Source organism: Apium graveolens, chromosome 9, assembly GCF_009905375.1.
Source record: "Apium graveolens cultivar Ventura chromosome 9, ASM990537v1, whole genome shotgun sequence".
NCBI classification, from domain to species: Eukaryota; Viridiplantae; Streptophyta; class Magnoliopsida; order Apiales; family Apiaceae; genus Apium; species Apium graveolens.
Genome location: NC_133655.1, coordinates 111,447,270 through 111,452,807, shown reverse-complemented (window position 1 = coordinate 111,452,807; position 5,538 = coordinate 111,447,270). Strand labels below are relative to the sequence as shown.

Sequence of the window (5,538 nt, the reverse complement as noted above, 5' to 3'; positions counted from 1 at the left end):
TGAAATATGGCTGGTGTACCACACAGAACAAAAGAAACTCGTCTGAAGGCGAACATACCAAATAGACAAGTGAAGGTAGTTTTCTCCTGATCTTCTAGAGCGATACAAATCTGATTGTAACCCGAATAGCCATCCAGAAGACAGTAATACTCATGCCCAGCCAACCTGTCAAATATCTGATCAATGAAGGGCAAAGGGAAGTGATCCTTCCTAGTGGCTTTATTCAGCTTCCTATAATCCATGCAAACTCTCCACTAGTGACTGTTTTAGTAGGAATAAACTCATTCTTCTCATTTGCTACCACAGTAATACCACCTTTCTTTGGCTCACATTGAACCGGGCTCACCCATGAACTGTCAGAAATAGGGTAGATGATCCCTGCATCTAACCACTTAAGAATTTCCTTCTTTACTACTTCCTTCATGATTGGATTGAGGCGTCTTTGCTGCTCGACTGTAGGCTTGCTACCTTCCTCTAGCAGAATTTTATGCATGCAATGAGAAGGACTGATTTCCTTGATATCTGCTATAGTCCATCCAATTGCCGATTTGAATTCTCTTAGAATCCTCAAAAGCTTTTCCTCATCACTACCTGAAAGGTCAGATGCAATAATAACCGGTAGAGTAGATGCATCACCAAAAAACGCATACCTCAAATGCTCAGGTAAAGGCTTAGGCTAAAGAGTAGGAGCTTGCTCAATAGATGGCTTGAAGCGTTTAGGAGATTTGCTCAATTCCTCCATTCCAAGAGATTCAAAAGGCATCTCTATCTTCCTTTTACAGGGAAAAGCATTCAAATATTGTAATTATTCTTCACATTCGTCATCTTCACTGTCTGAATTTCCCAATAAGGCTTTCTCTAAGGCATCAGACCTTAGCAATTGATCAAGTTCTGAAGTAACCACATAATCGACCAACTCCACTTTTAAACACTCCTCATTATCAGTAGGAAATTTCATAGCATTGAACACATTAAAAGTCACATCCTGATCCAGTACTCGCATCGTGAGCTCACCCTTCTGCACATCTATCAGAGTTCGTCTAGTTACCAAGAAAGGTCTTCCCAAGATTATGGGAATCTTCTTATCTTCCTCGAAATCCAGAATAACAAAATCAGCAGGGAAGATGAGTTTATCAACCTTGACCAAGACATCCTCCACAATACCTCGCGGATACGTAATTGAACGGTCGGCCAACTGCAAGGTCATATAAGTTGGTTTAGGATCAGGCAAGTCAAACTGCTTGAAGATTGACAAGGGCATCAGATTGATGCTAGCTCCCAAGTCACATAAGCATCTATCAAAAGATACTTTTCCAATAGTGCACATAATAGTGAAGCTTACAGGATCTTTAAGCTTCGGAGGCAACTTCTGTTACAGCACAGCACTGCATTCCTCCGTGAGAGCGACAATTTCTAAATCATCTAGCTTCACTTTCCGAGAGAGAATACCTTTCATAAACTTTGCATAACTAGGCATCTGCTCGAGAGCCTCGGTGAAAGGTATGTTGATATGAAGTTTCTTGAACACCTCCAGAAACTTCTCAAATTGCTTGTCCAGCTTTTTCTTCTGCAGCCGCTTCGGAAAAGGTGGTGGAGGATATATTTATTTCTCCCCTGTATTACCCTCAGGAGGAGTGTGCTCAACAGTAGTCTTCCTTAATTCCACTTCTACTTCCTGCTGCTCTACTTCCTTCTCAGCCTCTGCTTCTTTAATCAACTTTTGAGTTTGTTCGGTATTCGCAACCTTTCCAGACCTTAACGTGATTGCTTTTACCTGCTCCTTAGCTTCCTTCCTTCCTGGCACTTTAGTGTCACTAGGTAATATACCAGGCTGGCGATTAAGCAAAGCATTCGCAATTTCCCCAATTTAATTTTCCAAGGCCTTGATAGAAACAACTTGGCTCTTGCACATAAGCTTCAACTCCTCAAGTTCAGATTTTTCATTGGCTTGTTGCAGCTGGAGTTGTTGTCTTGGTGCATATTGCGGTTGCTGAAAACCCAGGGGGTTGTACTTCTTAGCTGGATACTACTGATAAGGCTGTTGAACCACATTCTGAGCGTTGCTCCAGCTGAAATTAGGATGATTGCGGTTGTTGGGATGATAGGTGGCTGACACTGGTTGCTGTGAACGCTGAAAATTGCTCACAAACTGAGCTGATTCACTAGAAATAGCACATTGATCACTCTCATGGGCTCCAGCACAAAGTTCACAGACACTGGTGATTTGATTAACTCCATAATTAGCCAAAGAGTCCACCTTCATTGTCAAAGCCTTAAGTTGGGCAGCGATAGCAGTTGCTGCATCCAACTCTAGAATTCCTGCGACTTTCCCCTGAGTCAGTCTCTAGGAAGGATTCTGGTATTCATTAGCAGCCATCAGTTCGATCAATTTATAAGCTTTATCGTAGCTTTTAGACCACAAGGCTCCTCCTGATGCTGCATCCAATATGGGTCTAAAAGTAGCACCCAATCCATTGTAGAAGCAATTAATAATCATCCAATCAGGCATGCCATAGTGTGGTCACTTCCTTAGCATCTCCTTATATCGATCCCAAGCCTCACACATAGATTCTCCTATTTGCTGAGCAAACTGGGTAAGAGCATTCCTGATTGCAGCAGTCTTCGCCATAGGGAAGAATTTAGTGAGAAACTTTTATGCCAGATCTTCCCATTTAGTGATAGACCCTGGTGGTAGAGAATGTAACCAGCTCTTATCCTTGTCCCTTAGAGAGAAAGGGAAGAGTCGCAACTTGATAGCATCTTCAGTCACATCATTAAACTTGAAGGTGTCACAGATCTCGATGAAATCCCTGATGTGCATGTTGGGGTCTTCAGTAGGAGAACCCCCAAATTGAACTGAGTTCTGTATCAAAAGTGTTAGCCCTGATGGCTGGTCTGATGATGCTCGACTAAATATCATTAATCTTGGGCTGAGAATAGTCCGTCAAAGCCTTCGGATTCTCTGCTTGATCTCCCATCATTATTACAACTGGTTCTTCGACTTTCTCTTCTTCTTCTTCTACCTTCTTTTTTTCCTCAAAACTTCCCTTCGAACCACCACAAGTTCTTCCTCGGCTTTATCCAGAGTTCTCTTACGAGTACGCGAACGCGTATGCATACACCCTCGCTAGAGAACCTGAAATAAAACAAGGAAACTGATAAGTAACAATGTCTGAGTTAATGAACTTTAACGACCACTGATGGAAAGCACATAAACTATCAATTAACACTGCAGTCTCCGGCAGCGGCGCCAAAAACTTGTTAGTCGCTAAACACGCGCTAATAATACATGCAAGTATACGAGTTCGCAAGTAGTATAGAATCTTTTCTAGTTCGTTCCCACAGAGACTGTATTGGTTAACTAATTAATTCATGCACATAAGCAATAATGTATGGTTATTATTCAATGCCAAGATGAATCACAATTTGAGGTTATTATTAACTAAGAATTAAACTAATATTTATAACTACGAGAATAAGATTGATTGAATTAATATATATGACAAACATGGGATTCTAACTTCATTAAATACTTCATTCAATAGCCTTTTCATTCTTAACCTTAGCATGCAATGGTGATGATACTAATCAGATAATACGAAACTGATAAACGCCAACTTTCGTTGCACGATTACCATACTACCAGACATCCACAAAAGAGATAGAAGCTGAATAGACACCAATTATATTGAGACCCTATATGTCTATAGAATTTGACAACATTACGGTTTAAGCACAAGTTATCTATCTTGATTACACAGGGCAAGTAAGATGGGTAAAGTTACCTACGAATTATGCATAATAAATACATGAACCTATGCTAGCATGGCAAGTTCTAAACCCTTAAATTCACTTTCGCTTCATTAAGAATTAACACACTATCTTATAAGTTTACGACACTCATAAGACGAATAAGTACAACCAATACTAGGTTATCATACAATCACCACACACTAAGGTATCAAATGAATTAACTAAAGAAATCCATAAATAAATCCGCTAGAACCCCATGATCACGATTAGCCCATAATCAGACTCATCGTCAACGTGGGTTCCGATGAAAGCATGGTAAAACAAAAGTAGTCTTTATAACAAATAATTAGAACCAAGTACAAAACAAGAGTATAGGTTCAACAAAACAAGAAATGAGCATCCAAGATTACAACTCAAAACAAAGATTCACAAGAATAAACTAGATCGTCTTCGCCTTTGTTGAATTGTGCTATAGGTCTCTTGCCGTCTTCTCCTTGCGCTCTGTCTTCATATTCTTTAAAAATGACCTAAAGTTTGCTTATATAGCAGCCCAAGTAAGATAAAAGTCCTCCAAATTGTAAATCAGTTAGAATCGGGATTCTAAAATCCTGACCTGGCGCGGTCGCGCGCTTCATTAGCGCGGGCGCGCTGTCTCTTTGACAAATGGGTGCGGCCGCACGCTAGACTGGCGCGGGCGCGCCATGCTTCTGGAAAAACTTCTGACTTTCTTTAATTCCTGCTGCAATCAAGTTGGCTTCCGGAACTTTATTCCTTTGACACCATCCTAACACCATATTAGCATCAAAATAATGTTAATTCACCTGATTCCTCAGATAATGCCTGAAATGCAAAAACACTACAAAACACATCAAAAACACAAATAACTTGAGTACAAAACATCAATCCAAGCCTTTATAAAGAATTATAAAGTGTCATAAATGCCACTCAACAACTAGTGGCAAAAGTTTCAAACTAACTCATGGTATAGACTATGATGAGACTTTTTCACCGATTACTATGGTCAAGTCTATCAGGATTTTGTTAGCAATAGTTGCTTACTTTGACTATGAGATTTGGCAAATGGATATCAAAACTGGTTTTTTATATGGGAGCCTTGAAGAGGATGTATATATGATACAACCTGAGGGTTTTGTCGATCCAAAGTTTGTTAAAATAGTTTGATAAAACGGTCACAGAGTTTGGCTTTATTCAAAATGAAGATGAACCATGTATTTGTAAGAAGGTTAGTGGGAGCCATGTGACATTCCATGTATTATATGTAGATGACATATAATAGATAAGGAATGCCATACCTTCTCTACAGGTTGTTAAGACTTGGTTGAGAAATAGTTTCTCGATGAAAGACTTAGGTGATGCTACCTATATATTAGGGATCAAGATCTATAAAGATAGATTGAAAAGATTAATCTACCTAGTCGGGGTACATACATTGATAAAATATTGCATCGTTTTAGGATGCAGGAGATAAAGAAAGGATATGTTTCGATATCTCATGGGATAGTGATCTCAAAAGATAATTTCCCCCTAAATCATTAGATGATAAGGGCTGTTTGAGAAAGCTCCATATGCTTGAGCAATTGGATCTATAATATGTACAATGATATGTATTTATCCTGATGTTTCGTATGCTTTGAGCATGATCAGCAGATACCAGTCTATTCCAGGTGAGGGTCACTGGATAATTTTCAAGAATATTCTTAAGTACTTAAAGAGGACTAAAGATTTATTTTTGGTGTATGGAGAAGATAGGGAACTGGTTGTAAA

At 39.4% G+C, this 5,538-nt stretch overlaps 1 non-coding gene across 1 annotated transcript; it reads left to right on the top strand.

Moving 5' to 3' along the window:
• The first annotated feature begins 2,507 nt into the window (after positions 1 to 2,507).
• LOC141687602 (small nucleolar RNA R71) lies at positions 2,508 to 2,614 on the top strand. The gene has a single exon (XR_012561093.1). It is a non-coding gene; the product is annotated as a small nucleolar RNA R71 (small nucleolar RNA).
• Positions 2,615 to 5,538: the final 2,924 nt, after the last annotated feature.